A 17,933-nucleotide genomic window follows, 5' to 3' on the forward strand; every position below is an offset into this window, starting at 1 on the left:
TCTAGCAGAGAGAAGGATGGTCCAAGAATGACACAGAGGAAGCTAAAGAGAGAGAGGTTTGTACTTGGAAATCATGAGAGCAGAGCATTCCTAGAATGTGCAGTCAACAGTGTCAGAGGAAACAAGAGGAAGTCGTGGTGAACACTGCAAATGTCGGCATTTGCAAATTTCAACTCCAGTGAGTTCAACACATGGTACTGCGCATCTACCAAGAACAAAGAGGTGGCAGTTAGTATGAAAACAGAAAAACCAGTGGTTCTCAAATGTCCATGTTGTCAGAAATACTGAGGGCTTAATTAAATATAGATTCATGGACCCACTCTCAGAGGCTCTGACACCAGGGATCACTGAGAAATCCAAGGAGTCTGCATGTTTCACCAGCGCCCACATGCTTCTGTGTGCAGTCATCAAATCCACTCTTGGAAATATTGTGCCTCCCTGTAAATCAAAGTGGGGACTTTTCTAAACAAACGTCTTTTAATAATGTAAGTATTTTCTGGGGGTTTCTACTAGCAGTTTCTCTTCCATTTTTCTAAACATCCATATTGGTTTTATATCCCAAGTGACTTCAACCTGCTAGCCCTCAGTGTCCTCAAAATGAGATCAGCAGTTCTCACGAGAAGGATAACCTGGGTTTTAAGAAAATGCATCTACAATATCCTGCTCTTGCCCTGCCTCCTGAATCAGGCTCCAGAGTTGGAACTTGGAAGTCCAGAAACTTTGAAAATCTTCCCGATAGATTCTGTGGTTCAACCAGGTGTGGAAACAATTGTATAGATCACCTCTAATCCAGTGTCAATCCTTAATAGCTCAGAATTCAATGAGCATCTGCAATAGGAATTGCAGTGGGGCTGCCAATGTAAGGCCTCATAAAGCTCCCTGTCAAACAGGAAGTTTAAGATTTCTTGATGTCAGCAGAGTCTGCAGCAGAGACTTTAGTCCAACTGTGAGTTTTCAGAGTAAATATTATTACAATGATGTACAACTTTAGCTGGCCTGATTAATTATGCGTTGAAGCACTTCAATAGATGGTGGGTGCCTTGATGTAAGCATTCAGCTCTGCAATTGTTACTATTGAGCTCAGTGGCCCCCTCAGATCAGTCAGCAAGGATTTACCATTGTTGCTGTAACAAGAAGAGCAGCTCAAGAAGAATGAGTCCTTTCATCAGCTCTAAAATAGAAAAATTCCATAACCATCTATTTAAGTCAGTGCCAAATAGCAGATTGTCTGGCTAATCAGGATTATTAAGGGAAATGAGATGTCTAATAAGTAACATACATGGCTGGTAATCACTATCATTTCAAAAATCCCATATCCCCAGAGGTAAAGGTGGCAAATTCTTTCAAATGTGTGGGTTACTCTGCCTAATCTTTTCTTCTCTCCTGCTGGCTGTGGTGAGCTCCATCCAATACTAGCAATGGCCTGTGTCCCTGGAAGAGGGTTTGCTAAAAGAGAAGAGGATTGTAGCAGGGAAGCACAGAGCAGATTAGCACTAGAGGTCCAGAACTTCCTGTTAGGAGAGCCCTATCTGTTTCCTACAAAACAGAGGAGAGAAGAATGCCCTGCTTAAAAATCCTCAGTAAGCTCCCACTATCTGCACAATAAAATCCTAATTGTTTGGAAAGGCAACAAAAGCACTTTCTACCTGGCCTTCACATCCTGCATTTCCTCCTACCCACCCTTCCCTGCCCTCATTCCTCCACACCCATATCCCATATACACCCTCCATGCCATGAACAGTAAACTTCTTATTTCCACAACTCAGGGTCTTTCTCACTTGCATTGAACCCTCCCATTCACCATCCTTTCTGCGCCCCTCTCACCTGGCAAACGCTTCCATCTCTGAAGTCTCAGTTTAAATAGGACATTGATGGGGATGCTGTCTTCCATGACTCGAGACATGCAAACTCAGCCCATCCTTGGTACTACAGAGCCCTTTGTTTAAACACCTTTAATATGAAACATTGTGCAAAGCTACTGTTTATCTAATTTCCCACCCGTCTTCCACTGAAGTAAGAGGAAATTCTCAAAGATGTCTTCTCAAAGACATCTATTGGATGGATTTAATGAATGAATGATGAATTAATAGGGAGAGGAAGAGATGATAGAAGGAGGGAAGATCAGGGAAAGGAAAGAAAGGAAGAGAAAAGAAAATCAAACTAGAGTCACAAGACCACTATTTCTTCTATTAACATAACAAATGTGTGTTAGAAGTAACCATTAAGTCCTAGCATTGTGTTAGGGATACTGACAGGAACACATTTTTCACCCCCACTAAGATCCAGGAAAGAACAAATGAAATGCACAAATAGACAATTACATCAAAGTCTGTAAAGCCCAGTGGAGGTCCAGGCAGGGTGCTCTGAGACCACATTGTGGACTTAGCCAAGCAGTCCAGGGGAGTCAAATTGAAAGCTTGATCCTGAAGTGTGAGTGTGGCTGAAAGCGACTGGCATTCCAGTAGGAGAGCAGCACATGTAAAGAAGATGAAGAAAAGCTCAGACAGAGAATCAAATAAGGCTTGAGGTGGGTGTTCAAGGAGAGGTGAGGCTGGAGAGACAAGCACAGTATGGCCACCAAGGTGTCTAGAGTCAGTGTGGACATGAGAAGAGCCAGAGAGTACTCGCAGCCTCCTCATGTGCCCTTCCTACTACCTGGAATACGCTTAGGCTCCTCCAGCCCACTCCTGGCATCCTTTAGGTAGAGAGGTTCCAGGGACTCTACACTCCCCATCCCAATGCTCATCAAAATCAATTGAACTATTCTGTCCTCTGGCTGCCCCAGAAAACTGGAAGGTTCCCCAGGGCGGGCACTGTATCTGTCTGTCTTGTCATTTTATCCCAACACCTAGAAAACACCTGGCCTAGAGTGAGCCTCTATAAACACTGGTTAAATGGAAGCAAGGGATGCACACTCTTATGACCAAATATTCCCATCACAGAATCTATGAAATAGTGAACAGGCCCCACCTGGAAAAATGTTTGAGAAAAATCTGTGAAGCAGAAAGGATCCCCATGAAGAGCTGGGTCTCATCCAGCCTCAGAATTATGGATCCACATGACATCTTCCCCAACAAGACAGGTCAGCTCATACAGCCTTGGTTTCTTGTCATCAGATGGGGATGTTGGGCTGGATTAACTTCAAAGATGCCTCCAACTCAAGAGCTGACAGTTTTTACACTGCAAAAGCTCCAGAGCTGGGGACCCATGGAAGGAAAATCCTTGGTGATATGAAGATATAGGCAAGAACTCAGCACCATCCACTTCCAGGACTGTGGTCTCATTGTTTTTGCCCTGAGGAAAGCAGGTGCCAAGGCCCCTCTTGACTTTATTAGCTGTAAAAACAAAATCAGAGGATAAAGAGATGTCACCCCCTTCTGGGCAAATAAACTTTCTTTCAGGGAGTCCCCAGGAGATGGATATGGAGAGCCCGACAATTTCCACTTTTGAGTTTCAGGTACCCAGAAAGATTCATGATCCCTAAAGCCAAGCCAGGAGAAGTGATCAAGGTGCCTTACATGGCAAAGGGCCAGATCGTCTGCTCTATGCCCAGGAGATTCAGAGAGTTGGAAACAAATGAAAGCCATGATTAAAGTAATTTCATCTATGTGTTTCCAGAGATTAATTATATTTATTGCATCTGACACCAGTCAGGGATAGAAAGCATCTTTTGTGAGCCTTATAACAAAAGTTTAAAAGCATTACTCCTAATGGTTGATTTTGTTTTATTATATCTGACTCAAAGCCAAAGGTACACAGCACTTAGAGCTGTCTGTAGACATTAATGTTTGAAAGCAGCACACACAGCGCCCCTCTCTGGCTTCCTACCAGCACCTGCACCTGCTACCCACCACCCTCAGTATACATGTGAGTGGAGTCAGATAGGGAGGCAGTTCAACACCTCCTGAATTTGTTGTGCAACTGCCACATCCAGTTTTGTTTTGTTTTTTGTTTGTTTGTTTTTGTGATGCTGTGGGGATTAGGGATTGAACCCAGAGCCTTGTGCATGCAAGACAAGCACTCCACCAACTGAGCTAAATCCCCAGCCTTGCAACTGCCACATCCAGCTAGGCATGGCTGGATCCTCTGAGGCAGGTAAGACAAGGGTCCCTGCCCTCCAGTGATACACCGGAATGGATAATAGTCTACCAAAAATTATTCCATAAATATAATTTATGTGCCATAAGACAGATAAGATAACCATGGAATGAGAATATATCTAAAGAAAAGGTGGTTCCTTTTATGTGGTGAAATCATAAAAGGAGTTGGCATACGAGATGAGCCAGAAAAGAAGAGGTATCTCTTAGGCAGACACAAAGGGGAAGTCGTTCCAGATGCCAAGAAGAGTCAAGAGAGGTAGGAAACTGAATAAGGGCAGGCCATGTTTTGTTACAGCTTTATGTGGCATGTGTTCATGTGGGGAACAGCGTACAGTGGGATAGGGGAGAGGAATCGTGTGCTCGAAGGCCTGGAATGGTGCCTAAAGAGTGGCATGTATTCGACTGTTGGTGAGGAGCATGTATGACCTTGGGCACAGGAACAAAGTGAGAAGAGCTACACTGAGGGGATATTAACACAGGGGGGGACGTCAGCAAGCCTTGTCAAAACTACCTCTGATGTCCACTCGTGAACCACTGCTTCTAGAGAGTCATGCCGGGCACAGGGTCTGTGGCATTGCTTTAGTACCATAGAAACTAACAGGAAGGTTGGTGATTCTATTCAGCTGGGCTGAGAATGTAAGGATCACGTGCCCATAGATAAATGCCATTTTTCACTTCAAGCCAGTGCCTTAGAAACAACCTCTGTAGAAAATCCATTTGTGAGTTATGGACTACCCTCTAAACGACAAAGATTTGCTTCACACCTTTAAGAGGTCCTTCCATTTTTAAAGAGAACCGGCAATCTACTGGAAAAGATGAAAACATTTAGACAAAGAATCCAGGAGCTGCCGCCATGAAGGCATTTACATCCACTTGTCCCATGACATCAAGACAAGAACATAACCCACCAGGAAGGTCTCCACCAGTTAATAATGGCCTGAATGTATAAGCTGTCAACATACACAAGCAGTATGGCTTCAAATTCATAAAATCTACACAGAGTTAATTTTACTGGAAAATTCTTCTCCCTTCTCAGAATATAAGTCCCTCAGGGCAGAAAATAAGGGGAAAAACTGTTTTTAAGAACTTGCCTAAGAAAATTATTACCCCCGAAAGGCCATTATTGTTATAAAATTCCACTGCGTCTGTCTCTTATTTATTTGCTTCATAATTATCACTCTAAATCCACTTGGGACATTCAATGCAAAATTATAATAGTTCGATTTATTTTCATTTGACTTTAAAGAAAAAAGTGGAAGAAGAGAGACAATGTCTCAATTAATTATCAGGACAATATGGCAGAGTTAGTATTTATGTGAAATGAGTTGTAATCAAATCTTTGTATCTCCATTGTCAATGATTCCTTTCTTCTTCCCAAACAAGACAACTATGTATTCCTCCCAGCATGTTTTCTAGATATATAATCAATATCCCATATTTTACAGCATCAAATCTAAATCCTTAAACATCAAAAGAGTTTTCTGCTTATTTGAAAAAAATATAACTCAAAATAGACTAAAAAGAATTACCATAAAATTAAGAGTAGTAGCATTAATAGGAACATACATACATTTATGTCTAGTGGGAACTACATATCCATGTAGATATTTTTAACTTTTAGTTCAACATCATTTAAAATGAAAAATATAAAGAATCCAGCATTCCCATGTACCTTTCACCTCAATTCCCCCCAAACTTACATATATTGTGTGTACACACGAGTGTGTGTGTAGATAAATATGGATGTTGCAGAAACAACACCCTTTTATCCCTAAACATTGAAGGTTATATCTCTAAAAAACGAGAACACGCTCTAACATAACCACAATGTAAGTATCGTAGTAAGAAAATTAACAATGCTATTGTTCATACCTCTTATACAGATTGTTCAAACTTCATCAATTGTCTAAATAGTTCTCTTTAAAGCAAGAGAAAACCCCAGATCATCTTTGTATTCATTTATTATATATTCAAGAAAAATAACTTTCACATTTAGAGAGCAGAAACAAACTATTACATCAGATAGCAATTCAAAAATATTCTCTTCAGCTCTGAGGAATCTACTAGAATTCATGCTTCAAATGCCCAAAATGACTCAAGAATCATTACATACTAGGACAGGCAATGAGTATTTTAACATATACATGATGATAAAAGTAAGAATAAATGAAGGCAAAAAAGGAGATTTTATAGTATAGATAACTCTATTTATGTAAATCTGACAATGTGGACATAGTACAAGCCATGAAAAATGGAAGGAGAAAGAAGATAATAGAGTCATCCCTCAATATACATCAAGCATTGGTCCCAGGATCCACATGAATACTGAAATCCACAAATGATCAAGTCCCTTATATAAAATGGTGTAACATTTACATATAACCTATACAAATCCTCCCATATACTTTAAATCATCTCTAGATTACTTATAACAGCTAATAAAGTTATAAGTAACTGTAAACACTTTGTAAATAGTGTAAATTAGTGTAAACATTTTGCAAATAGTTGTTATGTTGTATTGTTTAGAAAAATGACAAGGAAAAAAGTCTGTAACATGTTGAATACGAATGCAATTTTTTTCAAATATTTTTGATCCACAGTTGGTCAAATACACTGATGTGGAACTTGCAGACAATAGAGTGCCAACTGTATATGCAAAAAAATTAATTGCTAACACACAATAAGTGGGGAGATAGAAGTTCACTGGATTAGACAAAGGGAATGAAGGGAAGGGAGGGAGGATGGGAATAGGAATAATAGCAGAATTAATCTGACATAACTTTCTTATGTTCTTATATGAATACATGATCCATGTAACTCCACATCAAGTACAACCACAGAATGGGAAGTCGTACTCCATGTACATATAATAAATACAACTCTAGTGTAATGTATATTTAAAAAGAACAAATTAAGAAGATAATAATAAAAAATTAAGTTGACTGTTTTCAGCAGTCATGATTGGTGATAGGAGTATCATAGTTATTCTCAGACTGCCATGTATATTATGGGAAATGAATAATTATGGCATATTCAAATTCAAATATTCCAATTATGTATGCCTGATAAATAGGATTCTTGGTATAAAAGAAGTTATACAGATATATAATACAGAAAGTAAAGTTAAAGCTCTGTAATCTTGAATTCAAATTATAAATGAGTATGACACAATGGAATATTACTCATCCATAAAGAAGAATGAAATTATGGCATTTGCTGAAAAATGGATGGATCTAGAGACTATCATGCTAAGCGAAATAAGTCAATCCAAAAAAAAATGAAGGCCAAGTGTTCTCTTTGATATATAGAGGCTAATACACAATGCAGGGTCGGGGAGAAATTCATTGGATTAGACAAAGGATAATGATGGGAAGGAAGCAGGGACAGGAATAGGAAAGACAGTAAATGAATGGGACATAATTTTCCTATGTTCATATATGAATATACAGCCATATATTCATAACTGTAACTCCACATCATGTACTACCAGAATGAAAAGTTACTCCATGTATGTATAATATGTCAAAATACATTCTACTGTTATGTATATCTAAAAAGAACAAATTAAAAAAGAAATGAGTATGAATTCACCAGATATTTTCTCTTTATAAGGAGAGATAATAGATAGGCAGACCGGTAGGTAATAGGTAAATAGGTAGATAGGTAGACAGATGACATATGTGTGGATATTTTCTTAGCTCTTTGCACTGGAAAGGCCAGAACAGTGACTAACCCCATAGTTACAAACATCCCTAGCACCTAGATAAGTGGTTTTGAAAAACATTTCTCATTTAAGAAAATAGGACTTCTTGGAGAAATGGCAGGTTCCAAGTCTGGGGCAAAAGTAAATGTGTAAGAGGAGTTGCAACTTTAGATGTAACATGAAGCAAAGCAGCTACCAAAGGTTTTTAGGGTCATGTCAGGAAGACTCAAGAATCATTGGTCAAAGTGGCTCAATTTGAAAGAGGAGACAAAGGTCAAAAGGATGATAACTGCAAAGGATTTAAATACATCTAATATGTACTTAAATACATGAGTTTATAACAATATTTTAAACACTTGAGGATGACAGGGAATCAACACATTATGTTGGAACTAATGCAATAGAAGGAAGGAATGAAGCATTTACCTTAGTTTCCAATATAAACTATGCCACTAGATAAACAATTAGTAGATGGAAAGTTGTATCTCCTTTTAAAATCATTCCAGCTAATAAATGAAAGGAAAATGATAAAATCAGAACATTTGAATCTTCACCCCCCAATGATGAATGGATCTAGGCAAGATGTATGATATCACCCATCATGAAAAACAAGAGGCAATGAGGCCTGTGAAAGAACACAGCCCCACCTACCACCAGGGGACTGAAAAGCTAGAGAGCCACTGGAGCTAGCTGTCAAATCACAGGAGAACAAAGACCAGAGAATATGTTGAAGTGCACCTAAAGCAAAATCCAGACTGTGGGACACTCCAGTGGCTCAGAGGGGAAAATCCATAGGCTAAGAGAGAGTTGAAGTTTATACACACAAACACCATGGTATTTCAGGCTATGTACTTTCAATTAATTCATAAAGATGCAAAGAATTTATTAATATAAATTATATATTAGTGATTACTTTTGACAGGAAGAAGGAAGTTTCTGGAATAACTGGCAATATTCTAGTGTAATAAAAATTAAAACAGTTATTTCTAAAATATTTCCATAAAAAGGAATCTATTATGATTATGGATATGACATGGGGAAACCCTTATTATATACATCAGTAAATAAAAATGTCTACAGACTAGATATGGAACCACCATATGACCCATCTATTACACTCCTCAGTATTTACCCTAAAGAATTAAAATGAGCATACTATAGTGAAATGCATATCCACGTTTATAGTAGCACAATTCACATTAGCCAAACGATGAACCCAGCCTAGGTGTCTGTCAACTGATGAATTAATCAAGAAAAATGTGATATATATATATATATATATATATATATATATATAGATAGAAAGAAAGAAAGATATAGATATATAGATATAGATACACACACACACACATACAATGGAGTTTTATTCAGCCATAAAGAAAAATTAAATGGAAAAAAACAAATGGAATGGCATAATATTAAGATTGTTTCTGCACAGCAAAGGAAACAATAATGTCAAGAGAGAACCTACAGAATGAAAGAAAATCTTTTCTTGCTATTCTTCTGACAGAAGATTAATATCATTATAAAGAACTTAAAGTACACAATCAGAGATATGAAAAATTGTGCTCTATATGTGTAATAAGAATTGTACTACATTCCACTGTCATATATAAATTTTAAAAAGAACTTAAAAAACTTTACACACAAACATATCAAATAGCCCAATTAACAAATGGGCAAATGAATTAAACAGACACTTCAAAAAGAAGAAATACAGGGGCTGGGGGTGTGGTTCAGTAGCAGAGTGCTTGCCTAGTATGTATGAGGCACTGGATTCAATTCTCAGCACCATATATAAACATAAATAAAATAAAGGTCCACTGACAACTTAAAAATATACAAAAGGCCAACAAATATATGAAATAATGTTCAACATCATTAGCAATTAGGAAGATGCAAATAAAAACTACACTGATATTTCATCTCATAATAGTAAGAATGGCAGTCATCAAGAATACAAACAATAATAAATGCTAAAGAGGATGTGGAGAATAAGGAACACCATTACACTGTTGATGGGATTGCAAATCAGCACAACCACTATGGAAATCACTAGGAAGGTTCTTCAAAAGACTAGGCATGAAGCCAGCTATATGACCCACCTATACCACTTCTTGGTATTTATCCTAAAGAACTAAAGTCAGCATACTATAGTGATATACCCGTGCCCATGTTTATAGCAGCACAGTTCACTATAGTCAAACTATGGAACCAGCCTAGGTGTCTGTCAGTGGATGAATGGATAAAGAAAATGTGGCATATATACACAATGGAGTTTTATTCAGCCACAAAGAAAAATTAAATTATGGCAGTTCCAGGAAAATAGATGGAATTAGAGACCATCATTATGTTGACAAAATAAGTCAAACTCAGGCTATGTGGAAGCTAGAGAGTAAAAAGGAAAAGAAAGATGAGGGATGGATCTCATGAAAATCAAAGGAGATAGTAGAGGAAAGGGACCAAGGAGTGGGAGCCAGGGAAGGAGGGGGAGTGCGGGGGAGTGATACTGGCCAAATCATGTTGTTCTATTATGTGCATGTACAAATATGTAACAACAAATCCCATCATTATATACAACCACAATGGATAGGTAAAAAAAAAGTGGGAAAAATCAGGCAAATAAATGTTAATTAATCATACCCATTAAAAAAGGGGGGAAAGAAAGAAAGTGTTATGAGTTTTCACATCAGTAGAGACAGTTGCCAAGAGTAAGGATAGGTCTTTTGATAATGCTGTTCCTGGTCAGTCCTATTCCTCCTGGTGCAAGATCGTGTGCACTCAACAAAGCCAGCATGTACACATTAAAAAAAAAAAAAAAGTCTACAGAAAGTCTCAAAGCTTGCATATCTAACTACAGCTATGGATGGTGGGGTGGAACAAAGGATGGGGAATAAGGGGAAAGGCAACCAGGAAGGGGGCTAGAACAAGAGCACATTCACTTTTTGCTCAATGTATTTCTGTACCATGTGCATTTTTATAAGGAACTTTTCATGTATTATTGATACAGATTAAAAGACTCCATCAGGGCTGGGGATGTGGCTCAAGCGGTAGCACGCTCGACTTGGCATGCGTGCGGCCCAGGTTCGATTCTCAGCACCACATACAAACGGAGATGTTGTGTCCGCCGAAAACTAAAAAATAAATATTAAAAAAAAAAACTCCTATTTAAAAAAAAAAAAAAAAAAAAGACTCCATCAGTGAGTGAGTAACTCATGAGCACCTAAGCAAATGTGTAAGGGAAAGTGTGTAAGTGAATGAATGAGGAGAGAGTGAGCAAATAAATAGAGGGAAAAAGAGCACTCCAAGTACACTCAACAGGTCATAACAGAACAGTCACCATAAAATCATGTGACTTCAGTGAGCCACAGGGAAAGAAACAGATTATGCAAAATATGGTCAACCCAGATATTTTAGAGTCTGTTTTTTGTTGATGTTTTTTGTTTGTTTGTTACCAGGAATTGAACTTTAAACTCAGGGGAACCACATCTATAGCCCATTTTTTTTTTTATTTTGTTTTGTTTTGCAGTTTATTTAGAGACAGGATCTCACTGGGTTGCTTAGTGCGTCACTTTTGCTGGGGCTGGCTTTGAACTCACAATCCTCCTGCCTCAGCCTTCTGAGCTGCTGGGATTACAGGCCTGCGCCACTGCACCTGGCTAGAGTCTGCATATTTGAAGATACTTAACCCTTGATGAGATGACATGCTAAAATTTTTTAAATGAAAAATGACAAGAAAATTAAATGAAAAAAACAGTCAAATATTAATTCAGAACCAGACAGCTCCTTGAATGATCCCTGTGACCACCCTTACACTATATTGCCTGGCCACCAAGAATCCTCCAATCATGAGATCCCATTGAGATGTCTTACTGTTCCTTTAAATTTCATAATCCCTAAAGTATTTGAAAGTACATTTCTGCATCCACCCAGAACAAGTTCTTTGCAAACATTCCTTTTAAAAACAGAACCACAGCCTCTAAATAACTCACCACCCAGTGTCCAAATTCAGAGTACTGCAGCATTCTTTCAAAATTAAACGAACTGAAAACAACTCTATTTCAAATCAAAAATCACCCTTTGTAACTCTGGGAATCCAAGATTCCAGAATGTTTGTCAGAAGCAGAATGTGTCACTTAACATCTCTTGACCTGAATCAGTGCCCTCATTATAGGCAATCTCCCGCCCCATCAAGGAGCTATGTGGTGAAATGGAATTACATTAAACGCTTAGCATGGAGCTTGGCATATAGAAGTGTGCTCAGAGGTGTTTGCTGTAGTTTTAATTTTTTCTCATTGAGGTGTGTTTTTAAATATATTCCCTTGGGTAAACTCTGGCAAGGCCTGATGCACATCAGGAGAAAGAAACTGGAAAGAGTTTTAGAGTTTGTTTCTCCCAGATCCCTGGGGAAAACACAATATGCTGTGCAGAGCCACATGGGAAGCACTGGGGTTGTTCAGGAGGAGGGAGACAGGGAAGAAACCAAGTGAGCACCTGTCTTGTGGTTTCTGCGGGAAGGAATGGGCGAGTCTGGGCAAGCTGATTTAGGATTGGCTAGCTTGACTAATTTCAGCAGGCTCTGGGGCATGGGAGCCATTCTGAGTCATCTGGTACCTGGCTCTAGGTGATTAGGGCAGGTGGAGAGTGACCCACAGTTTGAGAGCCTAATACGGGAGGTGGCTAGGGGACTGGACTTAATCAGCTACTCAAGAAGGGGAACTGACTGACTTCTAGCTAACGTTGCAAAACAAGGCCAATGGCCAGGGAGGTAGCTCAGTGGTGGAGTATTCGAGTAGCCATCCCCCAGCACCACAAAAAAAGAGAAGAAAAGAAAGAAAAACCACAGGGTCAGGATAGCATTTTTAAAAACTGTATTACAAGGTAAAATCACATAACATATAACTGTTTAAGATATTTAAAATTCAATGGCATTTAGTATATATACAATGTTATACAACCATCACCTCTGCTTAGTTCTAAAACATTTTCATTAAAAAGAAATCTTGTACTCATTAAAGCAGTTACTCCCCACCACCCATAACCACCAACCCACTCCCCAATACCCTGCCAGCCTGTGGCAAATGCCGATCTACTTTCTGTCTCTACTGAGCTACCTATTCTGGATGTATTCCATAAATGGACTCATACAATATGTGGCTATTATTAATAGAATTATGTCTCCCCAAATTTCAAATGTTGAAGACCTAAATCCCCAGTGGGATTTGCAGATCGTGCCTTTCAGCAGACCATCAGCATTAAATAAGGTCATTAGAATGGAGCGCTAATCCAATATCACTTTTGCCCTCAGAAGAAAAGGAACAGACACCTATCACCTGAGTACAGAGGAAAGGCCACGCGAGGACACAAGAAGGCTGCCATCTGCAAGCCAGGAGATGCCAGGGGAGAAACCAAACCCACCCACACCTTGATCTTGGACTTACCCCTAGGACTCTGAGAGAGACGTTTCTAATGCTAAGCCCCCCAGTCTATGATATTTTGTCTGAGCAAACCTTGACAGTGAGCTTTCCTGTCACTTAGCACAAAGTTGTCAACACACGGCACCATGTATCTGTTCTTCATTCCTTTCTATGACTACATAACTTCCCATCATATGTTATTCCACAATTTATTTTTCCATTCCATTGATGGATATTTGGGTTGTTTCCACCTCCTGGCTATTGTGAATAATGCTGCCATGAACATTCACAAATGTGTATTTAGTTTTGAGTACTTGCCTTAGATTTTTTTAATTACATACCTAGTAATGAAAATTCTGGGTCATGAGGTAATTCTATATTTAACTTTTTGAGAAACCACCAAACTATTATTTTTTAAAGCATTCTTTCAGTGCCTACTAAGTACAGGTCATGTTCCACAGGGTGGTGTAAATATCCATGAGCTGTCATCCCTGCTCCATAGCTTACTGTCTGTGAGAACCATTCCTCCAAAAGGAAAGAAGTAATTACAATTTTCATAATGTTTGGTTTTATTCAAAATGAGTATCTAGGCAAACCCACAACAACTGAATCCCAAATTTCAAAACAGCCTTTATCCTCCAAATATTCATATTCAAAATGTTTATATGCAAGTAAACCTATTATTAATTAATGCTGATAACTTCCATGTAGGCTGACTTCTAGTCAAGGTTGCAAAACAAGGCCAATAACACAAGTTAATAAAATATATTTCGAAGTCTTAAATTATACATATCCACGTAGGCATGCATGCAAAATGGCAGAAAGTTTATCTGGCATAAGTGCTCACAAGAACCCAGAGCTAAGGAAGGCAGGTTAGAAAAACAAAGATTAGCAAACTGGGGGAGGGGTGGAACAGCTAGCAGAGTTCATAGAAACACAGATGGGAAGAAAGCATAATGGGCTTCAGAAAAACCAAGCCAGAGCAGAGATGCAAGGAGCAGAACACCACAAGAATGCCAGGATGTGGAGATCTGCCAGTTATGGAAGGAGACAGGGTTAAGAGATGAGAGAGGAATGTAGTTTCATGCCTTTGCCAATATCTTTCATGGCTAATTACACCCTGACAGCCTATAAATTCCTCTAATAGTTTTCAATGGAGAAACTATTCTTCCACCCACCCCTGCAAACATTAAGTGGTGTAGCTGGTTTCGACTAGCTTCCAGAATCACCCAAGTGGAGTTGATTATCAATGGTGGGTGTGGACAAGGGAAAAACAAGAATGCATTCTTCTGAGAGCCTTCTGGGCAAAAACCACCATGTATGGTAAATATCAGATTCCACACCTCAAATGTCCCTATTTCTCAACTGAAACTAATATCTGGAGATTACCCCCTCCTCCCTTTACTTCCTCCCCCATCCCTGAGACTAGGATCCTGCACAGCAACAAACCTCTCTAATCACTCCTCGAGTCCATTTTTCAGAATCAATAGGTTATCTTTCTCACTAGGAAGGGTTCTGCTTTCACAGGTGCCAGCTAAGAAACAAAAATTGAATGTTTCAGAGAAAAGAGCTCACTTGTCCCCAACCTGCAGCATCTTTCATGGTTTCAGATGAATACCATAATATTATGTGGAACATTTTGTCTCCAAGGTACTTTTTAAATAGATCAAGAAAGCTGGGGGGGAGGGGGGAGGGACAGTAGTATGTTGACCCTAGACCATTATTTTTCAGTCTATACCTTCACTGTTTAAATCAAGCAAAAAACAAATAAAGGTCCAGGTTCTAAAGAGTGAGTGAACTATCTATGGAAGGAAAACAGTAATACAATGTCCATCAAGTCCCCAAAAGTAAGGCCTATATCTGCTAATGATCACTGACTTTGAAGTCAAGCACATATCACTTAAAATTCTTAACCTACCACTTTCTCACTCTATATCCTCTGAAACCATCAATATTCTCATTGGAAATGGCAAACATAACACTACCTACCAAACAGGTTTGAGTTATGTCCAGCCTAATAGTCAGTAATAGTGTTGGTAGTAATAGTAATATGTCCCATATTGATAATCCAACTTTTAGAGCATAATTTATTATGTTACAGGACTATTTCCAAAATATTAAATAATTTATGGATCCTTGAAAATGTAGAAAAAGCAATAAGCATTTTGCATTTTTTAGCAACTTGAAGGAAGGTTATAATAGGTTTTAAAGCCTTTGCAGCTAATAATGGGATGTTATTGATGTAAGATGGGAGGGCAGGCCAGAGCCATTCAAGCCTCTTGTGTGAGAATGTCTGGGTGGGAGAAATGTGACATGGTAAACCCACACAGGCTTCTTCTCTGACCCATCGCCACATTTGCCACCATGAATTTTCCTGTGGGGCATGGACTGGGGAAGTGGCAACACAGGTGGAAGGAATTTCTCCAAGATTCAGGAAGCTTGCTGAGAAGGGCTGATTTAAGGCTGAAAGTTGTTTGTTCCTAATGTAGCTGAAGATGGGGTGAAGAACATGGAGGACACAATTGTTCTCCCTAAGCAGCACTTGGACAAGTGAAGTAACTTTTTACCTTTTAGATTTAGAAGAATATCCCTACTTAAAGACACCAATTAAACAGGACCTTGCGAGAAAATCTGAATGTCCACCTAAGTATCTACTAATGACTTCAAATTTCTGTATTTCCAGCTCATATCTTACCTATGAATTACCAAATAAATTCCACGTTCCTAAAATTACCAAATCCCAAATTCCACAAGTCTAAATCTCACCTTACAATTTTTTCTACCCAGATGCTCTTCTTCCAATTCTCCTCTGTTATCTCTTTCAGTGCATCTGGTTTTTCTGGCTAGAAGTGCAGAAGTCTCACCTGGCACCATCTTCTCTATCTTGCCAATGCACATCTCAGCCAATCCATCATCAATTCTTGTCCATAATTAGGTCTCCACTTCTCTCCAATTTCATGGCCACCAACCTACAAACCCAGGGGACCAAAATTTATTACATGAACCAGTCCCCCAGCACCCTCCCTGGCCCATTCCTACTCTCTTCTTCTCAGACATAAGAATGATCCTTTTAAAACTCAGAGTTACACCTTCAGTCCCACCTGGGTTTCCCATTGTTCTCAGGCACAGGACAAGACCCTAAGCAGGGCCTAGAACAGCCAAGCCTCCCTTCACTTTCAAGCCCACTCATGTCAAGGGTCCCTTACTCTTTTGGAGGCTCTCTTTCCCTTAACTCCCCCTAGATCTGTACTCTTCCTACTTGCCTTCCAAATCTACATGCCAAAATCTTTCCCCCAAGAAACTATGTTTGTCAGATTCATTGGTTTGCATGGTTCCCTATGTTCTTGGAAGCATATCTTCCCTTCATTATTGTGACTGCATGTCATAACATGGCCGGTGCTGCTGCCATTGTGACTGCAGGCTGTAACACTGTAGACCTCCTACTAGACTGTGAGCTAAATTAGAATGAGGACCATGTCTGATTTTCCTGGCATTATAAACTCACTAGGCAGCCCAGTGCATGGTAAAAATTGGGCACATGGTAAAATAGGTGTTCTGTGAATGAGGATAGATGAATGGATGTGGGAAGGCACAGCCAACAGGAGAAGGGAAATGTCACTGTAACCCTAAGCATGGTTCTGTGGGATAAAATCCCAGAGTGTGGCAAAGGAAGGGCACAGGAGATCTCGTTTACCCAGGTGCTTATCTCAGGAATGCAATAAAGATACTGTCTTTGTTTGTAGCAAGTTCTATAGGAAGAGAGAGAGCAAAAATGTGGGCATCTTTTCCTCAAATCACTACTCTGAGAATCTCAGCTTTAAAAATGCAGGGTCAACAGTGGGGGTTGGAAATGATGGGTGGAAAGGAGAAAAGTGTCATTGCAAAACATTCTAAGGCTGACAGGACAAAATATAAATGTGGCAGGGAAAGCCAGAGAGAAATTTGAGTGATCAATAGTCTTTAAAAATAAAAAAAGGAGATTTCATAAATGCCCATGTGTTTTATATCCCTTACAAATTATAATAGTCCTCTTCCATCTTAATAACTGTTGGAAATTTCCAGTTAATGAGGAAAAATAGTCCTCAGCCTTACTTTAAGATATTCAAGGAAGTGAGACTAGACAGAGGTTTCTGACATTGTTGCGAAAACCACGGGGTATTTCAAAAGGAAGATGGGGAGCCTACAATTCAGAATGGCTCAGCTGAGTAGAGCTACCAAATCTGCTTCCTGGCTGAGATCCTCTGAAGGATGTTCTTCTGGGTTCTGAAAGGATCTATCATGAGCCTTTTCTGCTTTGATAATTACTTATTCATTTAAAAATAAAAAGAAAGACATGAAAATGAAATTTTCTCTCACATGTGCACCTATATTTAAAATAGAGCTTTCATAAGACATCTTGATGGAACTGAAACTCTCAGCAACAAGAGGGGAAATCATCCCTCAGAAAAACTGGCACTGCCCCAACAGGCTCTTCTTTTCTAGCACTGGAGGAGAAAATTTGTTTCTTTGTCTTTATGACTTAACTTTAAATCAATATATATGACAATTGGACACTGCATTTCATGTAGAACAACAGCATCTAAACTTTAGTTTTATATAAAAGAAAAAGTGGCTATGTGTCTGGTTTCTCTGTCCTAGCTCATGAGACTGAGAAAATGTTAGAAGACCCAATCCCATGATACAGGGGTATTGTCACACATCCAGCTTTCTCCC

Source organism: Marmota monax, unplaced genomic scaffold (assembly GCF_021218885.2).
Source record: "Marmota monax isolate L192 unplaced genomic scaffold, Marmota_monax_Labrador192_F-V1.1 WCK01_AAM20220418_F8-fsc00125, whole genome shotgun sequence".
NCBI classification, from domain to species: Eukaryota; Metazoa; Chordata; class Mammalia; order Rodentia; family Sciuridae; genus Marmota; species Marmota monax.